The sequence below is a fragment of the Ochotona curzoniae genome, unplaced genomic scaffold (assembly GCF_017591425.1).
Source record: "Ochotona curzoniae isolate NIBS_2020 unplaced genomic scaffold, NIBS_Ocur_1.0 contig_4093, whole genome shotgun sequence".
Lineage (NCBI taxonomy): Eukaryota > Metazoa > Chordata > Mammalia > Lagomorpha > Ochotonidae > Ochotona > Ochotona curzoniae.
The window spans coordinates 667,927-695,294 of record NW_024466124.1 but is presented as its reverse complement, the minus strand read 5'-3'; the positions used below and the strand labels follow the sequence as shown (position 1 = coordinate 695,294).

The following is a 27,368-nucleotide window of genomic DNA, read 5'->3' as shown; positions in this document are numbered from 1 at the left end:
AGTAACAGTCATTCTTCTGGAAGAAAATTCCAAAGTGTTGCTCATGTAGTGAATTTCAATGTCTGCATTAGGACTAACTGCAGAAAATGAAGCCAATTTCCCCTTGCTCTCGGGCCCCCATTTCCACATACCTGTTGCTGTTAAGTCATCAGGTAGTCTCTTGTGGTTTCAAACCTTACCTCCTTGGGACATACACTCACGGCACGCAGGATGCCTCCATATTGTTCTTCTGTTGTGCTCTCAGGGAGTTCACAATCCCAAGAACACTCTAGGGGAGGACTTCTGATGGAATTTCCCCAGTGTGTGGCAATTTCAATGAAAAATTAATGAAGTCCAGTTCCTCAGTCATTCTAGCCAGATTTTAACTGCACCATAGCCAAAGTTGGGTGATGATTACATAATCAACTAGTGCAGACAATTTCCAGCATCACAGAGTATCTTACTGGTCTGTGTGTCTGTGTATGGGTTTGCCTATTTGTAGTTTATTTTCTTTGAAGAATACCTTAACATGCATACAGGGAGAAAGAATGGGATACGAAAATAAAAGAGAGAGAGACAAAACTTGCCACCACTTCAGATACGGTTATATGACCCCATGTCAGAGAGAGATGCTATCTACAAACACACACATACACAGCCAGAGCCCAAGAAAGGAGCTTCCAGCTTGACCCCTGTCCCCATGCACAAACTCTCTGGCATCCTTGATTACAAAGGCAACCGTTAAGGATCCTTGCAACTCCTCCGAGCAAAAGAGACCTTGCTAGCAAGTTTTCCACTTTTTCTCTTTGTTAGTTTGTCTGTAATCCTAAGAGGTTATTATTATCACCCTGCTTTACAGACAGCAAAAAATTACGTTACCATTAATATTATTATTAATTGTATACCAGCACAAAGAGATTGCTGTTGGCATTATCACCATTTACAGATGATAAAATGAAGCTCAGAAAGGTCAATGAGCTTGCCTATGGTGACCCAGAGCTCTAGACAAGGAGCTCAAAGCTCCTACCCAGCCCCGTCTCACCCCTGCACTAAATGCCCTCTTCCCTCCTCCCACTGACCATTCACCTTACAGGTCTGAAATCAGACCCTACCAGCTAAACTCTGAAAATAGGTTCAAGACCGAGCCATGCAGAATCCCAACAAAGAAACGCCAGAACTGACCCTGGAGGAAACCCGGAGTCCTTAATGCAAAATGCAGGATTTGTCACAAAGCCAACTTAATCCTCAAGAAAAGAAAGGAAAAAGAAAAGAAACGTAATTTCTTAGAAAGAGAATTTTTTAAAAAGAGAAAAAATAGAATCGATGGCTTAGGAAAGGTAAAGTTATGACAGCGGGTTGTAAATTCCGACCATAAATTAAGGTTGCAATGAAGAGGATTTTTGATTCAGTCGCCGAGTAAACTGTTTTACCGGATACACGAGCACCACCTTGCGGTCAGGAGGAGAAATTCACAAGGCTCCCTCCAGGGTTGTTAACAGCACGCGTTTGCTATGGAATCAAAAACCAAAGTTTCATACAAACGACAAGGTTCCAGAATTTCACTCAGCAAATACGCTCTTTTGGACACTTGGGCTACTTCGGGGATATCTTATTGTATTACAGAGAGGAAAAACTAAAACAAGGGCAGCCCTGCCAACTTGAGTCAAGGGGTATATTCCTCAATGAATGCTAAGGCATACTACTGAGGGATGGTAATACATGCACAGCTCTTTCATATGTCTGGTTTTTATTTGATTGTCAAATCAATTCTATCAGTTAACATAGATAATACATCTGTCCCATTTCACAGATAAGGGAAATAGAGTTTATTTGTATTAAGTTAACCATGAAGCCTCCAGAGGTATCTAAGAAGTCATTCAGCCTTCTCGGTGACTGAGGGCACGGTTAAGGTGGGAAAGGCACAAGGCACAAGGCTGAGAGTCAACAGAGCCCATTTACTTTGAAATGAGCAGGACAGGGATGTGCCTTCCACAGGCCTGCGAATAAAAGGGACCATGGTGACAGCCTCCCTGGAGGGGGGCAGCCACGCTGGACAGAACCATGGAGTAGCCTCAAGCACAGTTCATTTGCTGATCCAAAGTGCTTCAAGGCCATTCTGCTTACCAAGAAGGACACCTGCCAAGCCGGTCATTGCACCGTGGCAATCCCAGCTACACCACCACCCAACCCAAGTTGCCTCATGTTGTCCAGGATCTGTTTGCAATTTCTTGGGTTATCTTTTTCCCAGAGAACACAAGCTACATTATCATCATCCCTGTGTCTGGGCTGAGCAAAGGAAACCCATTTAGCAGAGAATGGGCCCTTGTGTAGTCCTGTCAGACCCGAGGCTCCTGTTAGATCATGCTGAGATGGCGACACTTGCCCATGGCTTCAAAGTTGGCCTCTGCCAGGACCTGGGTCGCCAAAGCATGTTCATCTACCCCATTTCAGAGAGGGCTGACTCAACTTTTTGTACTTGTCTAATGTTTGGAGGCCTCAGGAGGTCACATTTCATTCAACATTAACCTCATTGATCAAAATCTCAATCTATCAAATCTACATGTATAATCAGCATACTTTTTTTTTCTGAGGAAGGGTACATCTTTACTAAATTACAAAACTTTGGCAAATCAACACAGTAACTCTTTAAGGTAACAAAATTATCTTATTGGAGTCATATCCTTGTAGTGCTCAATGTCACTCCAACAATACTATTAAAGTACTAAATCAAACACTGGTTATACAAGTTAACGTCCTCCAACCTTCAGGCCTCCATCTGGGACAGGCTGCTTCCCGGCAGCCGCCCCACGTGTGCACCGAGAGGCCGTCTGCTCCCTCGGGCTTGGTCGGATGCCAGGCAGCGCCAATGCCGGAGCTCCCCCTTGCTCAGAGTCACCACACTCATCTCATGTGATCCCTCGGTTTAGAAGCCCTGCATCTGTTTATTTGATCAAAAGTCACATAGTCTGACTCCAGCTCACTAAAGAAAATTCTACCTAAAATATAGTTGTACTTTTTAAATAACAAATAAATACATCGGCCTGGAAAGCTGGGGCCTGCAGGAACACGCGGCCTCGGCGTCACTTCTCTGCAAAGGCGGTCGCCGCCGTCGGGGCCCGTAAACTCCCTCACACCAACGCTGCCAGTTCTTCCATCTCAGCATTTAACCTCAGGATTACCCACTGCATGGCTTCTCGGCCCTTACTGGCGTCGGAAGATATGGGACTTGCCATCAGCCCTTCCAGATAACTGCTAAGGCTGTCGCCCTTGACGGTGACAATGGCTTCTTGAGTAAGAAGAGTTTTGTCTGGGTCCTGAGTATGTGGTTTGTAGATAAGTCGTTCATCAACTGAAACCATGTATATAAATGAAATGTTGGTGGAGTTGAGTTCCATCACTCTTTCCACAGGAGCGACCACCTAGTGCTCCTGCACGTAGGTTTTGTTTCTGGCAGCTCCAATGGGAGATTTCACACTGGAAGACAGATCCCACTCAGTGCTGAGCAGTCTGTGGCTGTGCAGCTTCCCCGCGGGGTCCGCGTGTCTGTCCAGCACATCCACGGCCACCACGCTTGGGTTCATCAGATTGCAGCCATCGTAACGGTTTCCCATGGATGGTGGAAGACGTGTTTGAGGTCCAGATCTCCATGGTGCCGGCGGCCTGCGCGCGATGTCCAGGCACCCCTCCGGGACCAGGAGGCCAGAGGTATCACCTGTCCCGCCCGCCCCCAGCGCCCTGCCGGCCACCCAAAAGCATACTTACAAAAATTTCATCCATCAATCCTTATCTGAATTTCTAATTATTCTTGACAGATATTTTTGGAAGGAAGTGGTGTAGAGATTTATAAGATATTTTGAATTCCATTTGGAAAAAATGGATAGACAAGGTATCTTTTTAAAATAACTCAAGATGGTGGTGATTGGCTCAGCAGTTAAACGACCTAATTAGTATGCTTGCATCTTGTATTAGAGTGCCTGTGTTGGAGTGACGATCTCACACTCAACTCAAGCTTTCTGCTACTGCACACACTGAAACCCAGCAGGTCAACTTCATGGAACTGAGCTCTGGTCACATGATTTGAGCTGTCAGCCTAGCCCAAGCTGGTCATTGTGGGTATTTGGGAAGTGAAGCAGTCACCACATGGGTTCTGTCTGTCCCTCTCTCTGTTTCTCAAAAAAGAAAAGAAAAGAGAAGAGGAGAGGAGAGGAGAAAACAAAAGAAATGAAAAGAAAACAAAAGAAGGAAAACCAAAGAAAAAAGAAAGAGAAAACCTTAGAAAAAAATGAAGCAAAGGAAAAGCCTTAAAAGAAGAATGAGGAATTTTTCTCTCCAGGGTACTTTATAATTATTTCAAATATTTCCCTTATTTATTGTTTGTCCTTCAGTTTGACAAAAGTAACTAAAATTGGAAAATATCGGAGAATTTAGATAAGCATCGAATATCTTTTCTCCTGGCTTGAATGCAGATAAACTACTAGGCTCTTTTTTAAGGCAGTGAGTAAAAGGGCAGATATCAACCAGACTTGGCTTTTTCCAAGAAAGTTTCTCTATTTTATACTAAAGATAACTTTAAAATCAACACCCATCATTTCATTTTGAACTGTCTGAGAAGCTAGAGCCAAACTGAACACACACACACACACACACACACACACACACACACACACACACTGCATGCATGAGTCTAGTTGCAATTACGGTCAAGTATATAGACCATGATTTGATCCCCTGAGAAGTCACAACCTCTTTATACTCTGGATGATCTACGGTAGCGACATCCAATCTGAATGTCGCTTTTATATGTAGAATTCCAGAGACAGGCTGCCCATTTTCCAAAAAGCTACACATCTTGTCGATATAATGAAAAGCCAGTGGCAGCTGGTTTGCCAGGCCACAATCATCACCATGCTCGGACCCGATTCCAGCCACCGCGTGCACGCAGTGACCTGTCCATGGGCCTGCCCCAACTCCAGAGGCTGCTCCCTTCATGGTGAGTACACCAAAGGGGGAAGTTTGGAGAGCTGGGCGGGTCCTGGCCCCACCCGCCGCCATTGTTGCACAACGGATGGGATTGGGGAGGGGGTGAACTTGGGGTCTGGGGATTAAAACTTCCAGCAGCCTATTGACTGCTGGCAGGTGCCAGGCCCGGATCATCTCCATGCTCAGAGCCCCAATTCCATCCACTGCGTACACACAATGGGCTGTGCCCAGGCGGCCAGCTCGGGGGTTTGCGGGCTTTGAATTGCTGCTTAGGTAGCTCCATGTTAAGCCCACTGTACTTCTGGGATGTCAATCAATCCTAAAGACTCCCAACGACAGAGTAACTTTTCCTTTGAAAGTAAACTAGGGTAATGAGACCTGCTAGGTTGGAGGAGAGGGACCAGGTGATCTTTAAGGATAAGACTGATACACCAAACTGCTTTAAATCCTGTGTAAAACTTGTAATCACTGAACAAAGCTGAGCACCAAACACCAGTCCTTGCAAAACTAAGGATCGGGGCTTGTCTAGCATGACCATATCCTATTCCCTGACATGATGATGGATCAGGAGATGGGTCTCAAAAGACAGGGCCATGACATTAACTAGCACACAAGAGAACCACATCCGGGGGTAGATTCTGTGGGGGGGGGGGTTGTGGGCCACCCTGTAGAAATACTAGCCCCACTGGATAGCACAAAAGTTGGGTGGTGATGGATTAAGCTAGGTGTGACTAAGGAGCCTGCCATCAATCACAGGTAAAGTACCCGACAACAGTCTGGACTGGTCAAGGCAGCAGCACCCAATACTGCATCCTGAGTAGGGTGTGGGGCGGGCCAGGCTGCAACATTCACCAGCTCATACAAGGCCAAATGGAAGGCCAGACTATGCCTGACACTGGCCTAAACCCACTGGCATGTATGAGAACTGAGTCTGGGAGTGGATCAAGTGGAGGAACTTGGGAAACTCCCCTGGTGAGTCATAGCTCCCGCTGGTGAACATGTGGTCCAGACCTGGGGGTCAGACAAGCAGGGCAAAGTAGCTCCAATGGCTAGCTATTATGTGGGTTGGTAATGGAATGGGGTGGACCAGGCAGGACTGAGCTAACCTTAGCCCACAAGCAAAACTAGAGACCAGGATGGAGCACAGGTCATGCCGAGCTAGGCTCTTGCACCTATTGGTCTGTGTGAGTCAGGAATGCTAAGCCACAGTGTCTAAGGCAGAAGTCAGGACAGGTGAGGGGCTGAGCCAAGCTGAGTCAGAGCAACCACTGGCATGCACATGATCTATGGCTGGGAACAGGCCTGGTTGGGGAGCTAAGGGGACACCCTAACTGGGTTGAGGTTCCCACCAAGGAGAATGTGGGCTGGAATGGGGGCTGTGTTCTGATCTGGATATGGTTGTAGTCTCCCTTGACACAAGTGTGGACTGAGACTGGACATACCAAGCCGGGCTACACTTCAACACCATCTGGTGCTCTGGAGGACCAGGGTAGATGCGGGATGGACTAGGCTAGGTCTCAGCTCCTACTGAGCCATGTATGAGCCCCATGTATGTGGGTATGGACAAGCCATGGCTGGGCTGAAACATCCAACAGCAAGAATTAGAATGGGTTGAAGGCCAGTCAGGAAAAGCTACTGTTCCTGCTAGGACAGGAGGTCAACTGAGTAGGGCTGGCTCATGGACTCACTAGTATGTGCAAAATCTGGCACTGGGAGAGGTTCTGATGGAGGAGCCTGGGCAACTCCTCTGGCAGGACACAGTCCCTGCAGCTAAGTGCAAGAAGCATTATAGGAAACAGCCCAAAAGAGGCCATGGAAAGTTTCCCACTGGCATACATTTGGCATGGGTCGGGGGCAGGCCAGGCTGAATCAATTCACGTCATCTACTGGCGAATCTGGGCACCAGAACAGGGTGTGGGTTGAGCCAGTTCAGTTGCAACAAAAACCAGTGCACAATACGGAATGCCAAGGTGAGATTGCCTGTACTGGATGTGACCGCAGCACCCAGCCAGCACACATGAGAAGCAGGGAGGAGGAGGCGGCGCCAGCAGGAGGAATGTGGGGGGCTCCCTGCTGACAGCTACTTCCACTGGAGAGCCTAAGCTGGGATGGGGCAGACCAGACTAAGCAGGGCTACAACACCTGTGTGCCTCATGTGGACTGGATCAGGGAAAAGCCAGGCTGGGCTGATTATTCCTACTGGTGCAAATAAAATTAGAGTGGGTGAGGGTAGTTTGGGCTTAGCCTCAGCATCAGCTGGCAGAAGCTGGCCCTGGGGGCTAATTCTGTCAAGCTACACTGCAGAACCACCTGGAGAGTGCATAATCCAGGAGTGAGAGAGGCTTGGAAGGGAAATAGTGGGCTCCTCCCTCTTGGGTTACCACTCCTGTGGGAGGGTATGAAATCCAGGACAGGGTAGGGGTGGCTGGACAGAAAGGCACCCAACAGCATGTGTGTGGGCTGGATAGCAGGGCTCGTTGGGTTGAACTAGACGTCAATGCCCATTGACATTATGACAGCTGAATGGGATGTGAGACAGACTGGACAAGTCTGTTACACATACTGGCAAACCATAATAGGGGGTGGAACTGGTGGGGGTTGGCGAGATTGGCACTTATTCATAACTGGTGAACTATCAGAACCACTTAAGCAAGACCCTCGGAGCATGCCCCACATCAGGGAGCTGGGGGAGGGTGGGAAACTGGGTGGGGCTTCTCCCTTTATCTCCCCCTTTACACCAGATACATGACAAAAACAATGTGGAAATAATAGTCCTACCCACTTTCCTGTAGCCCTTGAATCTTTTTGCCCTAATTAACTATGTAAAGAATGTCAAAAATAAAGAAAGAAGAAGAAAAGAAAAAATAAGTAAAGCTAATGGTGATCTTAAGACTTCAATCTATTCTCTACTGTTATCAAACACACACACAAACACAACCTTGGAAGTAACTTAGATCTCATTGGAAAAAACTTAGACTTCATTGTTCACACAATAAAACAAGCATTCCCACATGGCAAAGCTGAGTAATCTGTTGGTGCATTGTGGCAAGATCACCTGAGGAATTGAAACACACTGTGTCACATGATAGCAAGAAATCTCAACAGATATTTTTTGATAGATTTGGCTGTAATTTACCAGTCAATAAAAGACTACGACAATGACAACACTGCAACACAGTGACAAATTATGGAGAGGACAAACAACAAAAGTGCTTTACCAATATGAGAAAGTAGGGAGAAGACACAGACATTTCCAAGAAAAATATGCAAATGGCTGCTAAGACCGCAGAGTTCATCCGTGTAAGCACTTAGATATATGCCAAACAATATTGTAATTAGAAACATGGAAACTACCTCAGCAACGAGCCAGTATTTTCTCTCTCTGCCGAGCTAGTAAATATTAAAAACATTAAGACATAGAAACTCCTTGTTATCCACTAAGACATGCATCTTTTCTTATTGCTAATCTCTCCCTTCCTAATGATGAAAAATCTAAGACAATATGCATCAAAAGTCTTAAAAATTTTATATCTTAAAAAAAGTTTATTTCTTTTGTCTTAGTAATTTCAACTCTGGATAACTGCCCTAAGGAAATCATCACAAATGCAGGCAAATTTGTGTATAAATATGTTTATTATAGCATTATTTATTATAGTAATAAAAGGAAACAATAGAAATGCCCAGTGATAGAAAACTGCTTAAATCAAAGACAGGCCTTGCACACATGCCTACTGTGGACTGTTACACAGCCATGGAAAACTACGTTTACACGAAATGTTGAATGACCTGGGGAAATGCTTACAATGCACTGAGAAAGAAGCAAGATAGAAAGCTATTTGCATAGTACAATCTCATCATTTTTAAAAATGAGTTTGTATGTAGAAACAAAAATATAAGTGCCAAATCATGAAAAATTGGTAAGTTTACAAGTAATTTTTATTTTACTCTTTATGATTCTTCTTTGCTTTCCCCCAACTTTTCCATAAAGAGCATGTACTATTTTAGCAATCAAAAGCACATTTCATAACATGGCACTCAGGGCCCTGCGAAACCTCTGCCCCATCAGCTCCTAAGTGTGGCAGGCATTTATGACCACACTTCTGTTCCAGCTGCTTAGAGCATCTTGCAAGAGGCTGGGAGTCTATTCTTCTAAGTGACATTATCTGTCATCTCCAGGAAGAGTTGGCTGTGTCCTCATCCTTATTTTTAAGACTTACTCATTTTTATTGGAAAGTCAGATTTACAAAGAGAAGGAGAGATATAGAGAAAGATCTCCCATCCACTGGTTCTCACCCCAACAGCTGGAGCTGAGCTGATCCAAAGCCAGGAGCCAGGAGCTTCTTCCGGGTCTCTCATGTGGGTATAGGGACCTAAGACTTTATGCTATTCCTTACTGCTTCCCTGAGCCACTAGCAGGGAGATGAAAAAGAAAAGGAACAGCCAGGATACAAACTGATACCCTTATGGGACCTCCACACATGCAAGGTGAGGACTTTAGCTGCTAGGCTACTGCATCGGACCCCTCATCACTATTTTAAAGCTACTTGATATTTCATTGTACGGTGCCATCTACAACACCAATTGTAATGATTCATTTATGTGTCTGTCTCCCCTATTGGTCTTAAATGATTACCACACCTTGGGTCTTCAACACCGTTAGCACTCTGATACATGGTGCTATTCTTGGAGGTCATAAATGCAAAATGTATGTGTGAACGAATGATAACCAGACAGAAAGAAGGATGGATAGATTGTTCCTGTAGGTTCTTTAAAGGGATACAGAGTCTGAAAGCGAAGTCACGTTTGAGTTGTCTCACAAGCATGGATACATTCTACAGATAGCATATGGGAAGCACTACACTGAACATTGCTAAGACAAGTTAAACTATAATTAGCTTATAATAGAATTGAAATTTTTATAGTTGAAACAACAAATCTGTTATGCCACTTAACAGTAAATGCCTTTCTACAAAGGACACCCGCATGTTTTTTATTATTAAAAGCCATCCCAATAAAAGATATGCAGAAAAATTATGGCAATTCCTACTAATTAAAAACTAATTAAGTCATTTGTTGAATAATACATGTATTCTACTTGCATTATCTATGAGCATGCTCTTCACTTACAAATATTTGTCTCCATTTCATTAAAGTAATTAAACTGCTCCAAGTATGGTTATTTTTACAAGCATTTTATAGCCAGCTCTCAATTTTCCATACCAATGGAGAAGCATAATTGAAATATTTAAAACCGAATAACAGATAATACAGAACCTCCCCGCCAGTCTCCTTGCCTCCTCCAGTTTAGCAAACAACAAAAGCAACCGATTTGAGTTTTAGCTCAGATCCCTTCTCTCACTCCCACTCTGATAGCCTGCACAGAAAATAATTGCACATAAACAATGCAAGTGTATTCATGCATATACATCGCCGGCATCCCACCACCACCTCTAGATACTCTCACTTTAATGTATGTTAAGGCGCAGCGGAGGGGAGCGGGAGCCTGGCTCATCAGGGGAGAGGGACCATCACCAAATCAATGCCAAAGTTAATTGCACTGTTTCTTCTCCCACATTGTCCCTGCTTTGTCCCTGGCAGTCATGACAATTCCTTAAGTCACTACAACAAGAAATGCTGCGTACTGAAAGAAAGAAAAAAGCAGGAGGAGGTGAGAAAGTCTTTACTGACGACAATTCTGAGTGAAGATGACCGCGTGCTTGGCTGCAGCTCTGTTTGCTGTTTTAAAGGATGGGGTGAGGTGGCGAGTACATTTCCTCCCACAGACTGGGTGGGAGCCTAATTATGAAGGGGCAGAGAGTAAATATATGTTAGCTGGATCTGCCTAATTACACATAAGGACAAATGTGACAAGAAAAAAATATAGTGGAAACAGGTTGGTGATCTATGTTCCACAATAGGGACTTCACGGGGATAAACACACTGGAGCCCTTCTACCTTCTTAGTCCTAGTTTTTGCCCTGAATATTTGAGGCAGCCATGATCTGCCAGAGAGAAGCAAAAAGATGGTGCTGAGCTGAGAAAACACTGTCCAAAGAAGAAGATCGGAATCCTGTGCAGAGGAGGGCAAGAGCAGGAAGGTCAGCAGGCAAACTGATGCCATAGCTCAAAGGTCACTGCTACAAGGGCGTGGACGCTGCAGCAATGCAACACAGATGATAGAGGAAGGATGAGGAGGAGGACAGGGCAGAGAAAGAAAGAACGGATGTCGGGCAGCCACATCTCTCACATAACAAATCCATAATAAAGGTACTAAGCTATTGAGGTTCTCACTGAAAGCCTTTGGTTCCTAAGGTTAAAGACACAAAAGAATTTGTGTAGCGAGAGGCAGGGAGAGATCGTTTTTATCGCTATTTTGTTTTCGTTTTAATGCAGGCCTCAGAGGCGGCCCCACAATATGCTCGGCAAGCTTGAGGCAGAATTTCATTCCGACCACGTGTGTGAGATGGCATCTCCTTCATTCTGAACTTTCCCCTGCTTTAAATTTTATTGGATTTTAATCGGAGACCATCTGATGAAATGTTCTGAAGCTAGATTAGAATGTAGCATGTACAACAGCTGAATGAGAGGGAGGATAGTGGAATCACATAATGGAATATAAAATAGATGTTAAAAGCAATAAAATCTGGGACAGGTGGAGGGGTCTTTGCAGAGACAAGAAGTGAGAATACTCGGGGACTTTCTCACCACCCAGACAAAGAAAATTCCAGTAAGTTCCTGCCTGCAGGCAGCCACTCACGTTGAGTCAGGTTTTTGCTTTCTTGAGAAAGAGTCTTTCCCACACACAGAGTACAGCAGAAAGGAGGGGCAGAGCCTGGGCTAGTTCGTGGGAATACAATTGAATGAGCTTATAAATAGGAACAATCATAGATCCCAAAGACCCAAGGCAGGCCCTAATTGCTCTGAAACTCATTGTGAGAAGCAATAGGGATCAGGATCTTCAGCCACTTTTTCACTGCCACTTTATTTTAAAATGGAACCTAGGCAATATTCATAAAATGCAGATTCTGGCTCAGATCAGGGTTGGGCCTGAGATCTGCATCTCTGGCTAGCTTCCACGTGACACTGCTGCTGTTCCAGGGTTCACTCTCTAAAGGAGAGCTTTTCTCACCGGCTTCTGCACCATTCTGTACCCTAATTGAAAGCCTGGAGTATCACAAAAACTTCCTTTGCGGATGCTTGGGAAGCTGCATGTTTATCAAGCCTCTTTTGATTTTTATGTCTCCTCTTTCTCTTGCCAGGCCAATTCTGGAAATTTATTGTTACAGATAGTTCCACAGAAACCATTACAAGACAGGAAGGTGAACGATAATTTACCAGGCATAATTCCACCATTCTAATCCCAGCCACTCATCTGTGCCATCAATAGAACAAATGTCAGCTAGAGGCTGTCTCCATTTCAAACTAACACCCCAACTTCCAGTCTCAATTCTACAACTCACCCAAAACTCATTTGGATGTCTTCAGTTTTACTCAAGACAGCACAATTATACTCCAAAGACTACCTGGTCTTGTCACTCCTCTCTTTAGCCTTCCCACTCCAGCTATACCAGTTTTTTTTTTTTCTGCTTCTTAAATATGCCAAGCTCTATCATACCTCAATATTTGTGCATATACTCTTTTCTTCGGTTGTGATTTATTTGCTAGGTACAGCAAGTTCTCATTCTTCTTTTAGGACTAAACTAAAGTTGAGTACATCTTGAGTTCTTCCTCCAAGGATTCAACTAACCACTGAACAAAACTGTTTCTTTAAAAATTGTGTCTGTACTGAATACACAGAGACCCTTTTTTTTTTTAATTTTTATTGGAAAGGCGGATATACAGAGAGGAGGAGAGACAGAGAGGAAGATCTTCCATCCGATGATCCACTCCCCAAGTGAGCGCAACGGGCCGATACTATGCCCGTCCGAAGCCAGGAGCCTCTTCCGGGTCTCCCACGTGGGTGCAGGGTCCCAAAGCTTTGGGCTGTCCTTGACTACTTTCCTGGGCCACAGGCAGGGAGCTGGAAGGGAAGCGGGGCTGCTGGGATAGAACCGGCGCCCATATGGGATCCCGGGCATGCAAGGCGAGGACCTTAACCACTTGCGCCACCACTGCGCCGGGCCCGAGACCCTTTTCTTATCAATACACCCTAAATGATACAGAAAACAATATTTGCACATACTTTATTTCTGTAATAAATATAGCTAATATAAAGATGGCGTAAGTGTGCTAGAGGATGTATGCAGGTTATATATAAATTTCATGCTTTTTTATATAAGGTTCTTGAGCAACCTCAAGATTTGGTTTCTGTGGAGAGAGAGAGCTGGGGATTTTAGTGCCTTGGTGTGCTGCAACCAATTCTCTCTGGGTACCAAGAACTGACTGAGTCACCTTCTCAGAGAGAACTCCCCTGCACACCCAGCCTATATTAGGATTCCCGCTACTCCTTGAGGGTTTTTTTTCTTTAGAGTATATATTGTAAGTGGCAGCTATCTCACTTGTTCACTGGCCTATTTTTCTTTCTCTTTCATTGTACAACTGGTTCTCAAAACGTGGTCCCAGACAAGCAACACCTGTAATACCCAGGAAACTGTGAGGGTTGAGTCCAACCTGTTTTAGCGAGTTCATTTGTCAGTTAGTACATACTGAGGTTTCAGAACCAATACACTGGACTACTGCCACCCTACGTCTTGTCTACCATTATCTGCACAGCACTTAAAATAGTGCATATAGCAGATGCATTAAGATGTTTTTCTTAAATGTGCAAATAAATGAGTCCCATTAGACAATTTCCATGCCTCAACTACACCCTATCTTAGAACTACTCATTGCCTTACAGGAACACTATCTACACGTGAAAGCTCAGGGAAACTTTGTTTTCAGTTAAACAATCCTTAATTGATTTCAATGTGAAAAATGGATTTTAGGAGTCAAGACAAAAGTTGAGCACCAGCTGACTGTTGCAGCTGTCTAGAGATGATAAGGCAGAATGGAAGCGGTGGGGTGCCAGCAGTGGAAATGGAGGAGCTAAAATCCAGGACAGATTTTAAAGCTGTCACCAGGTCTGCAAGGTTGAGAGGAGAAGGAGGAATCAGGAATTGCACAGCAGGGGTGCAGGATAAAAATGGGGCACCAGCACATTGAGTTTCAACTAAAAGAAATGGCACAATGAAAGAGGTAGCTGACATTTTCTTATGAGATGACCATCCTGACACGTTCCTCTCCCTCTTTGCTCTCCTTCCACCTCTCTGTCTATCCAGGAAACAGACATTCTAATGTGACCCAAAGAGGACTGTTTCAAAGATATCTGGAATTTAGTGGCCTCACATCCCCATGGACCAAGAATGTGGCTGCGCATCCAGAGGAAGGGGCCCCTTTGGGAAACACAAATGCTAGAGGCCATCCGAACTAGCACACAGTCATCTGCCTCTCAGCCCATTGGTCTTGCATCCATAGGTGATCTCCAAAGAAAAACAAGACAAAATTCCAGGATTCAACACATCTAAAACACAGCACACAACATTCCCTTAGCGAAATTTAGAAGTGGACATTGAATGAAATCTATGGGCATCTTTCATTGGAGAAAGATGTTTAACTCAACATTTCTCAAACGTGGTTGACTACAGAGTCCCAGTGTTGCTTGAAGCTCCCTAATAACTGTTCATCCTAAGCATTAGCTGAAAGAGGAGAAAGAGTGAAAAATTAAACTTAGTGTTAAAGGCTGCGTCTGGAATTTTTATACACACAGAGATGTCCTAGTTTCTTTGCTGTGTTTCTCCACCATTTGAAACCTTTAGCTGACTGCTTGACTCATTTTGAAGGCATCCACATACCACCCAGGAAAAAGAACAACTTAAACTCCCCTTGGCTGACCCACAAAGTGCTCCCAAATTCTTGGTTATAGCTGCTTCCCAGGCTTGATCCCTAGTGATCTACCTTGTGAAGTCTTGCCTTGCCAGCTTCCCTTTCCCACCTTAAGATCATAATGTGCACAAAAAGGCGGTCAAATGCTCTGAAAAGAAACAATCCCTTTTCCCCAGCGCCAGTATGGCCGGGAGAGAATGGCAGGCAGTGGTACGCAGGTGAACAGGCTGGGGACACTAAGCAACACTGCCCCGTGGAAGAAGAGCAACAGAGGGCATGGGGACATGATGACAAAGGGCTCAGGAGTGCTGAGCTAGAGCCATGGAACTTGAGCAGGCTTGAGGCACAACTCGGGATCCTGGGAGACAGAAAGTTTCTGGTCTAGAGAAGAATTTTTAATGGGGAAAGGGCTGGACAGGACTGTGGGAGCTTGACAATGCTGTGCCATCCAGCTGCAAAGCAGGGCATGACCACAGAAGGAACAAAATCATACAGACAAAAATGCAAATGAGCAAGTTACAGCTTCACAACTTTAAACAAATGACCTCATTCCCCTGAGCCTTTGCTTCTGCATATGTAAAAGTGGCACAGAAATTTCTGCCTGTAAGAATTGCTGGTTGATTTAAATCAGACAGTGGGTGCAAAAAACTGACAGGCCACCAAATACAGAGATGGTTATAATGAGTAATTCAAGTATTTATTGGGATATCCAATAGTAGAAACTTTAAGCCTCCTAGAAACCTGAGGCAGATACTACCAAAGCATTGGTTTATCTCTGGACAAACTGAAGTCCAGGAAAGCTAATTTACTTGCCCAGACACACAAACATAGAGGGCAGTAGATCAGATCTGAATGCAGACAATCTAAACATCAAACACATTTCCTGTTCTCTCAACCCTGGTGTAGGGAAGTGACAGGGAGGCACATTAATGGAGAAACAGCCACACACCCTGGGAGGTTAGGCTGTGGGTGCAGCAACTGTCAACAGCCCTCCTGGAATTAGTTTAACAATCATAATCCTTTACATTCCATTTGCACATTCTGCCTGAGACAGAAAGAACTAGAAATCCCATCAGGGGAGCCAGTCAGTCCTCACTGGAAGAGATGGAACAGCCCAGCTGGGTGGCAGCAGCCACAGGGAACATGTCCCCACAGCAGAGGTTGCCATGGCCTGCTCTGCACTGACTCCTGGGGTAGGTGACTCCCTGCAGACAGCCCCTCTGAGCCTTACACAACGGAGGCAGAGTGCACAGTGGTCTCAACCACAAGCATCTCCATGGACGCCTATCAAACCTGCTCAATGTAACAGCCCTTGGCAATACAAAGGCAAAAATCTCCTTGGTGGAGCTTAAAATATGGGAAAGAGATTTTCCCACTCAGGGTTTCATAAACAAACGCTGCCAGGCCTAAGTGATTTTGGAAGAAGGTAGGTGAGGATTTAAGAAGAGTAAGCCTCACTGGGGGGATGGTAGCTATGACCTTTACAGCACTTGCCTGCACCTGGCCACACCAGGCAATCTTGCAAGTCTTGATGAATGGACCTGTTCCAACCAAGAACAGGCTCCAGTCCTCACTGCCTGGATAGCTGGAAGAAGGCAAACAGGGAGAAGATCTCCAAAAGCGCTTGAAGTGAGCCCCAGAGACGGATTACAGTCCAGATTGGTGTTAAAGGGGTGGGGGCTTAATTGGATCTGAGGCACAGGTGCAGGGAATGTGCAGAGATGCGATACCTCAATCCTCAATTCCATTTATGTCATGAAATGTGTGTGATAGGAAAGCCCATCCAGAGCAGTCCTTCTGGCACCCGGTGGCACTGGATGAGAAAGACCAAAATCTCTCTGACAGCACTTGAGGAGGCTGGGGAGTGAAAAGAAGGCAAAGGAAGAAAAGAGGAAGGATGAGGGGGATAGGGTAGGTGGGGCTGGAGCTCCTAAGGTCAGAAATGAGATGAAGAAATTTTATATCTAAGGCTGGCCCATATGTGATAGGAGCATTGTATTCTCTCAGTTAGGATTTGAATAAAATCTATTGTTTTAAAATAATGCTGTCAGACTTCTACGCACACTGCTCACTAGAGCTTTCACTCCCACAGTAAAGAGAAAAAGAATTTAAAATTAAACATAAATGATAAAAACCTCAAAATTTCCAAGTCCAATTTCATTAACTGATAAAGGTCTACCCTGAGCTCTAGGCAAGGGCAGTGGAAGGGATTTGGTTAATTTGGAAGATTAAAGACTTTTTGAATAATTCAGGCTATATTACAAGGAGACTTGGTAGTTTGAATGACGTTCCAAGGTCAGACACTGAAGAGCTCAGAGTCCTTAGCCATTAAGACCATGTTAACCTCTCAGACAAGAAAAAGTCTACTAACGTGGCCTTGAACTACAATGACTGATAAACAAGAAACAGACCATATAAATTGGTAATCTACCTGTTTACACATAGATTTATCTTCCCTTTGGTTAAAGCAATCTGACCAGTGGAGTCCTGAATATTTTAAGGTGTTCTGTATAAGGTAATGTGTTATCTTGACAGTTTATTAGTAACAAAGTCAAGAAGGTCATAACTGAAGACTTCTTTCTATAATTTTATTTCCACTCTCCTTGCATCTTAGTAGAAAGTTGTCTCCTGCCACAGTAAGCACAGACCGATCTGCATTTGCAGGTGCATGAAAGGTGCTTCCAAAAATATTACAAGCAGAGAATGACATCAGTATGTGAGGATCAGCATTACTCGCCACCCTTTAACACCCCGCGGAGACACTAAATGATCTGTCTCTTCTCTTGCCTGAACAAAAAGTAAATAACAAAGTCCAAAGCATATGAACTCAAATCAATGAAGACGGTGGTCATTTTACTATTTTTGTCATTATTAATAACAATGCAATACAAAAATGCTTCTTAGATTTCTAATATTTCCCATGGTTCATTGGTCAAAATTGCTTTGGTTGAGGATGTGTGTTTCAAGGGCAGGTTGTGGTTGAACGTGTCATTCCTCATTCCTTGACATCCTAAGAAGTGGCCTTGGAGGCTCACTGGGGCACAAAAATTGAATAACCACAGCCACAATTGCTTGATTTTTATCTTCAGTTGCTATAATCATGAGCGTCATGGCTGCCCTAGTAATCTCTTTGAGGCCTGTCCATGGCAGTTACTAGGATTTCTGTTCTGGAATTCTCACTCTGCCCACTACAGCCATGTGGAAGCTTTGGCAGAAGCTTGGTAAAAAGGGGGAAACATGACCCAGTTTGGGCAACTGAGACTGAACTGAAGCTCTGTAAGAAAGAAGTATCATTTCTCTTCTGAAAGATACCAACGAATCCCCAGCTGTGCATGCTCCATATGTGAATGAGTAGGGACCTCATGAGGCAAAGCAATGGGGAGCTCACCTCATAAGGACACTGACACAGGAGCACAGGAAGTGACATCGAAGGAAAGAAACATAAAGACACGGTTGCCGGCTAAAACACACCCACCTCAAAGTCCACCTTAGCTCTAGGCTTCAAATTAGACGAGCCAACAAATTCTTTTTATTGTTTAACACAATTTGAGCTGGATTTTTTCTCGTTTGCAATCAAGCTGACCCTGAATTATACAGCTGTAATGCCAGGTGATTTCCTCAGGTGTTCTATTTCCATTTTAGAAATAAGATTGAAGTTCTCATATGGTGTCTGGCATGACAATCCTCAGCTAGGACATGATGAACCTGAGGTTCCAATACGAAACTCCAAATTCAGTGATCTTTCTGTTGTCACATGCTATCCTCCAGATGTGGCCACCAAAGGCTTTTTCAAACTTCTGAAGATCACCAAATTTGAATTTAAATAATCTAATATTATACAATTTAGATTAACATTGAGATGGTATTAAAAATTTGGTTTTTTAAAAAGCAGCAGTTTTTGTTTTTCTTACAGCAAAGTGCCAATCACCCACTTGTCAACTTTAAATCCATCAAATAGTTCCATTCATATTACCACCAACAATGTAAGGCATGAAGATAGCTGGCAACAGTAAGTGTACATGGCTAAGTGTGTCATTGTTGGACAGGTAATACAGCGTATTAACAAAAGCCCTTGATCAATTCTTTTAACACTGAATGAACAACAACAGTTAGGCAGTGTAGAATCTTCAATATAGATTGTCTTCCAGAGTTTGTTTTCTAATTGGAGAAGACAAGATAATGATTTTTCCTCCAACTGCTAGCTCTTTCCTGAGCCTGGTGTGAGGTCAATTCTATATATATATATAGAATGTGTGTGTGTGTGTGTGTGTGTTAAAAAACTAGAGCAAGCCAGAAATCCTTCTAAAGTCACAGCAGAAAGCATCACACATTGCTTAAACATCAACCAATTAAATAAAAAATGGGTCCAGGCAGGATGGACAAAGAGAGAATAGCCAGGAAAAAGAAAACTGATTTGTTTTCTGAAGTGATATGTCAGTCTACAAAAAAAAAAAAAAAAAAAAAAAAAAAAAGGAAATTCCAACTTGAATCAAAGGAGAAAAAAATTCAAATTCAAACCACTTAGAGATAAATCAAATATCAATACTATTTTAAATTATTATGTTTATCAAAACCATCCTGAGGCTGACAGAGCAGAATAGCAACCCAAGCAACTATAGCAGGAGCAGGACTATGCTTGTCCTCCCAATTGGAGTAATTAACTATGCTTATATCAGTGTCAACACAGTGACAGGGTCAAGAATATGGGAATACTTCACAAAGTGAATGGGAAATGGAATTAAACTGCGTTTATTTTGGTGTGAAATATCTGAAATTTCTGCATACACAAGGTCTTTAAAAGGTTCATTGAAGGGGCAGCCATTCGGTGGAGCAGTTAAGACATCTCTTGAGAGGCCTGTGCTCTCTATCAGTTTAGATTCCAGTCCTGGCTCTGCTTTTGAGTCTGACGTCCTGCTGATGTGCACCTCAAAGGACAGCAGGTGGCTGAGGTGCTTAGCACCCTGATGCATACATGGGAGACCCAAACTGAGTTCCTGGCTCTAGGCTTGGGACTGGCTCAGCCTTGTCTGTTACAGACATTTGTGTAAGCCACAAGATAGAAGATCACTTTGTCTTTTTATGTGTGTGCCTTTCAAATATATATATATATTTGGTTTTTATAAACAGTATTTTATGATATAGTTCCATGGCTCCTGGCTTTGGATTGGCTCAGTTCCGGCAATTGTGGCCACTTGGGGAGTGAACAAGCAGACAGAAAATCATTCTGTCTGTCCTATCTTGGTACATCTTTCTAGTAAAAATAAATCTTTTTTTAAAATAGATAATGTTCTTTCCGCACTCCCAGGCAAGGGGTCCATACAGCGTTGTCTTTGATTCTTGGCATAACTTACTTGTTTTATTTTTATTGGAAAGTAAGATGTACAGAAAGGAGGAGAGATAGCAAGGAATATCTTTCAGCTGTTGGCTTACTGTCCAACTGACCGCAAAGGCAGATCCAAGGCAGATCCAAAGCCGATCCAAAGCTAGGAGCCCAGAGACCCCTCTGTGTCTTCCAGGCCGGGACAGGGTCCTAAGGCCTTGGGCCATTCTTGACTTCTTTCCTAGGCCACAAGCAGGGAGCTGGACGGGAGGCAGGACTGCCAGGATTAGAACCAGCACCCATATGGGATCCTGGTGCATGTAAGGCAAGGACTTTAGCCACTAGGCTACCGCGACCCAGATAAACTTTACAAGGAAGCTGTCACAACATCTGGAGCCCTTGATGTCCTGCAGATGGCGGAGGAGGATGTCCTCAGTTTCCTGGCTGCAGGAACCCACCTTGGAGGCTCTAACCTTGACTTCCACATGGAGCAGTAGATCTACAAAAGGAAAAGTGCTGATGTCGACATAATGCATCTCAAGAGGACTTGGCAGAAACTCCTGCTGGTGGCACGGGCCATCGTGGCCAACGAAATCCTTGCGGATATCAACATGATATCCTCCCGGAGTACTGGCCAGAGGGCTGTGCTGACCTTCGCTGCTGCCATTGGAGCTATTCCCATTGCTGGCTGCTTCACTCCTGGCACCTAACCAGATCAGGCTGTCCTCCAGGAGCCGTGGTTCCTGGTGGTGAGGGATCCCAGGGCCGCCTCGCCTTGCGGAGGCATCACACGTGAACCTGCCCATCATTGCTCTATACAACATGGACTCTCCTCTGCTGTGGGTATCCTTATCCCTTGCAACAACTCCGTGGGTTTGATGTGGAGGGTGCTGGCCCAGGAGGTTCTGCGCATGCGTGGCACCATCTCCTGTAAACACCCATGCGAGGTCATGCCTGATCCCTACTTTTACCGCGATCCTGGAGAGATTGAAAAAGAAGAGCAGGCTGCAGCTGAAAAGCTGTAACCAAGGAGAAGCCTGAGGTTACAGACTGGTCCAAGGGTGTGCAGGTGCTCTCCGTGCCCATCCAGCAGTTCTCCACTAAAGACTGCAGCTCCCAGCCTTCCACTGAAGACTGATCTGCAGCCCCCACAGCTCAGGCCACCGAGTAAGGCAGGCACAATCACCGAGTGGCCTTGAGTTAGCTGCAGTCTTTGAAGCAGAGGTGGAGTGAGGTTGACAGAAAATAAATACCAGTTTCTAAAGAGAAATAAAGTAGATAATGCTCCTATCACTATCTTGTTTCCTGGATCCCTGGGCACAAGCGCACATTGTCTTAGCTCAACCTTGCATTCCCAAGGAATAAGTGACCTGAGTTACACAAGCAATCATCCTGGGGAAGGGGTGCCACTTAGGGGGAACCATCTTATTGGGTGGGTTCATAGGATCTCTTTCTACAGAGAATCTGGAGAGCATTGAGGGTGAGAATACCCAAGTCTCCTGCTGTATTCTACAAAGACTAAGAATCTCAACAGACTCTATACTGATCCTATTTGAGCATCTTTTCTACAATTCCAGATCCTAGCTCAGATAAGTGCCTCTATCCCTAAAGTTACAGTTAGAAACAGAAAGAACTAGATTTATTTGAATAGAAACAGTTTAGTGTAAAGAATTGTACATGTGTATTAGCTAAGAAAAAAGAAACCTTAAGCTGTCACAAGATAGGAACTGAAAGAAGCAGCTGTCATCCCTGGAGATGGAGCAGTGTGATGGGCATGTTAAAGAAGAAACACGGACGTCTTAGGAGAGGATGCTGGGAGATTGTATTGGGATTTGGGGGAGGACATGACTGATACTTCAGATGTTGTAAAAGCTGCAAACCAAGCTCACTTGTTACCATTGGAAGGAATTGCTGGTGTCAGAGTGGAGAGGCTTTAGCAGATGGCAATCAAAGGAATAAAAAGCAAAGAAAATCGCCATCTCCCTCCTCCACCCCTCCAATCTCCTTGGTGTCTTCTATTGGAAGTCAAAGAGGAAATCGACTGGCAAAGCACAAAGGTGATTGAAAGAGTATGCCAAAGTACAGAAGGATGGGTTAGCAGGTGAGAGACAATAGACCAGCAACAGCACAAGTGTCACGTCCTACTCCATGACTGGAGATGTTCCACACTGAGAAGTCATTGGAGGATTCCAAAAAATCCACTATACTCTTCTCTATCCCAAAGGACCCCAACCTTCAACTTCAGTAACCCTGGAGGAATGCAGTTTTCCCAGAGACATGAAAGGCTCACCGTGCTTATTAAAACTACCCAGGTTAGACGCCTCTCAAGTTCTTGGGTAGCAAATTACATTTAAAATGAAAGCAAACTGAGAGGAATGGCCAAGTTCTTAGCATCCACAAACACTTAACTGTCGTCTACTCTGATCATCACCACTGCTCCACAAAGGTGCCTAAAAGGTGTGTGTGTGTGTGTGTGTGTGTGTGTGAGAGAGAGAGAGAAAGAAAGAAAGAAAGAAAGAAAGAAAGAAAGAAAGAAAGAAAGAAAGAAAGAAAGAAAGAAAGAAAGAAAGAAAGAAAGAAAGAAAGAAAGAAAAAGAAAGAAAGAAAGAGAGGAGAGAGCTATGAACGATACCGGTCAACTGTGGTAATAAGTAAGGTATAAATAACTAAACAATGATTTATTAAAGTGGAAGCAATGTACTGCATAATAATCAAGAACAAAAAATACTAAGCTGCTTCAGCCAAATTTTAAGGTTGATAACAGAAAAAAAGGAAAAAAAAAACCAGTATTAATGAATGCCAAAAATCTCACATGAGGTGGAAATGCACAAGATGTTGAAAGTGAAAGTATTCTTAAAGTCTTATTTTATTGGAGTAATGGTGGAGAAAGCAGAAGGGAGATGGGGATCTTAATGAGGCAAATAGGTATTTTTTTTTTTTAATGTAAGCACTAGAGAAATATATGGATGAGTTTGAGTAAAAAAAAAAAAGAGGAAACAGAAAATAAGGCAGAGCTTTCAAATTAATCAGGGGAAACAAATAAGTGGATATCAATTTCAACAAGTTAGCAAAAACAATGAAAATTAAAAACTCCACTTGCATTATGTAACTATCATTAGCATTTAATTTTATCTATTTTTTAAAGCTTTATCTGCTTACCTATTTGAAAGGCAGAGTAAAAAGGGAAAGAAAGAGAGAAACAGAGGAAGAGTTTTCAACCACTGCTGCAGTTACAACACCCACAACAGCTGAGATTAAGCCAGACAGAAGCCAGGAGCCAAGAACTCCATGTGGCTTTCCCACAGGTTTCAGGAATAAAAGCACCTAATTTATCTCGTTTAGATAATTCACAAGTTTTTGGCCATATACCTTTTGTCTTATTTTTTACTAGCTGCTGTTGGGGCTACAATATAAATATTCAATCTATCCTAATACCTTAATTATACTTAATTTTGTAGCTCCTCAAATGAAAGGTAGGTTTCCATTCTGATAGCTTATTCAATCAACCTTATGTTAGAAAAGTCATGTGTACACTAAAAATCACCTATTTTTGCTCATTTTGGCCACAAGTAATTTATAAATTTTAAGAAAGCAATCAGGTCCGCCAGAGTTTTGCCAGTTCTATTGTTCCTCCTTCATTTCTAAAGACCCTTCCATCCAGGGAAGCTTGTCAGGCACTCAGTACAGAACAGGTCTGCCCATGATGATTCTCTTAACTTCCATTCATCCGAGAAAAACACCTTTACTCTACTTCCATTTCTGATAGCTATCTTCACTGGACATAGAACTGGGTTGACAATTCATTTCTTTCAGCACTTTAAGTTTTCATTTCACTCTCCTTTGGCCTCCATTGGTTTTTGGTGAGAAATCCACAGTCATTCTAATCATTGCTTCCCATATCACTTTTCTTTAGCTGCTTTCAAAAACTTTCATGCTTAGTTTCCTCAACTGGAAACTAAATTGGTGTTTCTAAGTACAACTAAATTGATGTGTCTAGGTGCAACTTTCTTTGTGTTTGTGTTAAGTTTCACTGACTTTTCTAAATGGGAATGCATGGGGCAGGGGCCAAATGTGGGAATTTTTTGACCAATTATTTGTTAAAATGTGTTTTCTGCCTTGATCTGTTTCTCCTGAAATTCTAGGATCCCCGTGATATGTATGCTAGACCATTTCATAACTCATGAATCTCTGAGGGTCTGCTAAAGTTTCTGATCTCTTATTTCTGTGTTCCTCAGAGTGAATTTTTTTTTTCATCTAAAGATTTTATTGGAAGACAGAGTTACACACACACAGAGACAGAGACAGCCAGAGAGTGCTGGGGCTGTGCCAGACCAAAGCCCGTTGTTAGGAGTTTCCCAGACTCCTGCAAGGAGGCAAGGATGCAAGAACGTGGAGCATCTTTCACTATTTTCCCAGGTGCAGTGTCTATCAGGAAGGTGGATTGACAGCAGAGAAGCCAAATCCAGTGCCCACTGGGAAGCGAGCGTTGCAGACAGCAGCTTCATCCACCACCTCCCAGTGTGGGCCCACAGGGTGAGTCGTTTTCACTGGGATCTCTTCACATCTCTTCACATCTCCTCCTGTTTCTCTGTCTCCTCTACTTTGCTAATGACTGCATGTCCCAAATACTTATAGTGCAAATATTGTGCTTTCTAGTTCTAAGACTTCCATTTTGCTTTTATTCTATTATTATTATTATTATTTTATTTCTCTTCAGTGGGTGCCTATTTTTCCATTCACTTCAATGTGTTTAATGTTTGCATCATGTAGCATGCAAGAATTGATGCTTCAAAGATTTCATCTGATAATTGCAATAACCACGTCATCTAACGATTGGCATATTAAGTAACAAGATCTTGCCAATATTATGTCACGTGAGCTCTGGGTCACATAATTTACCTCAAATTTCTGATTGTGTAACAGTGAGGTAGGGTCATAGAACTCCCCTGGAGTTCAAATTCTTATCTCCAGCTACTGCACAAATTTCATGAAAGTAACTGGGTAATATAGAGGCCAGCTGAGATCATAGAGCTCATCACATTTGGTGTTTTAAAATCACCACACAGAGCCCTGAGTGGTAGCATAGCAGCCAAAGTCCTCACCTTGCACATGGAACACCATACATGAGTGTTGGTTCATGTCCCAGTGCCCTGCTTCCCGTCCAGCTCCCTGCTTGTGGCCTGGGAAAGCAATTGAGAGCAGCCTAAGGCCTTGGAACCCTACATCCACATGGGAGATCTGGAAAAGGTTCCTGGCTCCTGGCTTCAGATCAGTGCAGCTCTGGCCATTGCAGTCACCTGGAGAGTCAGTCAGCAGATGCAGGATCTTCCTCTCTGTTTCTCCTCCTCTCTGCATATCTGACTTTCCAAGAAAAATAAAATAAATCTTTGAAAAAAAAACTGCCACAGAAATATAACATCTCTGTGAAAATACACATCCAAGTAGCAATTACCTAGAAGAAAGAAAACTTCAAAATTTGATTCTTCCTGTTTAGGGCTTGCTTATATATGAATGCAAAAATATTTTTAAAGAAATCTAGAAAAGCCAAACATACTTGGATAGTAGAAGCACAGCAACTAACAATGGCAACTTGTTACTAACAACTAATGAGGAGTAAAAGTCCCTCGGATAGGAGCTACTTAAATATTTGATGACTAATAAATTAAATGTTAATTAAATACTTCAGTGATTTTCTTCCCTGACCAGCATATAATTAACATTTAATTTGTTATAAAATATTTAAAGTTATGAAATATCCTATGGCATCTAAAATGTCTCTATTGTCAAATTATCTTGGGACAATGTGTCAAGGGTACAAGGGGTTAGACTGGTATTTAAACCTCCGGAGATAGAATATAAAAGTGACTTTTGTGACTTTCTCATAGAAAGAAATAGTGAATAAGATAAGGGAAATCTCATTTTCCAATTGAATTTAGCCAAGGAATGTATAACTATGTGCTACTAAGGAATAAAGGATGAAATAGGAATGAGACTTCTCCAAATCCAGTCATACAATATCATCAGTGTTGCAGCCACTTGAATAAGCAACGGAAAAACATAATTAAAATTTAGTTAAAGGAAGTTGCATTCTCTCTTGTGCTTTTTGAACGAAAAATGTGCCCAAAATAGGTGGCATTTCAGAAGCAGTAGGTTGGTCCAAACAGTTACCTAGTGTAGGTTGGGGTGCCAATGCAAAACATGTGCTGCCCCAACTCCCCACAAGGATGGCTCAACGTGGAGCATGGAAATGTATATTGCCTATGGATTTAGAGCTGACCCTTGAGAGCACAGAAGCCTGCACTAACAAAGGAAGCAGACATTTAGCTAGTAGTGAGAGGAACTCATGTCATCAGGAGACGACCAGGAGAGTGACAAGATGAACCAGGTAAGGGCAATCAACACAAACACTAACCAGCTTGACCCATGCCTATAACCCCAACAGGAACAGAGGGCTTTCCACTTTAGTAATTAATTTTGAAGCAAAGAGAACTTGGTCTTAGACAAAGCAATATGAGCAGAGCTTTGCTAAGATTTGTCTAGGAAGAAGCAGAGCCTGGAAGATCTCTGCTTGGTGTTGTATTTGAGTGTGAATCCGAAATACCTTGAGATACCTCGTCACTAAGGGAAAGGTGATCCAGAAAATAAAGTATTCTGCTGGGGATGGAGATCAGAAAGAATGAACGAAGCTAACCATCCTTGACACCTGCAAGGTGCAGTCTACCCAAAGGATGCATCCTCTGGCTTTCTCACCTTGCATTCTCTTACTGTTATATGTGTATATGATGCTGCTCTTCTCACAACATGAAGGCTTCCTTTTGTTTCAATCTTTCATTTTCTCAAAATTTTCATGCTTTTGACTCCTATTCATTCACTCCTATTCTGATTCACACATCCAAGATTTCCACATGGTTGTGTTCTAATCTCTCATATTTGGTTTTCTGGTTTTGGGTTTTTTTTTTTCTATTTTCTTGTATGTGTGCAAATAAGAGGAGGTGGCTTATTGGGTTTTAGAGATTTTATACCAAATACAGAGGGTTTTATGTCTCTCTTCAGAATGATGTCATTGACATATATTTTGTGATTACTTTTTTTATTATATGTTTGACAATCTTTACATAGTTAATTAGGATAAAAGGTTCAAGGGCTATAGGAAAGTGGGTAAGATTATTATTTCCACATTGTTTTTCCTTCATGTATCTGAGGTAAAGGGGTATACCAGTTTCCCA

General features: G+C 43.2%; 2 pseudogenes; one reads left to right on the top strand and one right to left on the bottom strand.

The window, feature by feature from the left end:
- Positions 1–2,787: 2,787 nt before the first annotated feature.
- Positions 2,788–3,627, bottom strand: LOC121159204 (annotated as a pseudogene).
- Positions 3,628–4,766: 1,139 nt separating this feature from the next.
- Positions 4,767–21,341, top strand: LOC121159210 (annotated as a pseudogene).
- Positions 21,342–27,368: the final 6,027 nt, after the last annotated feature.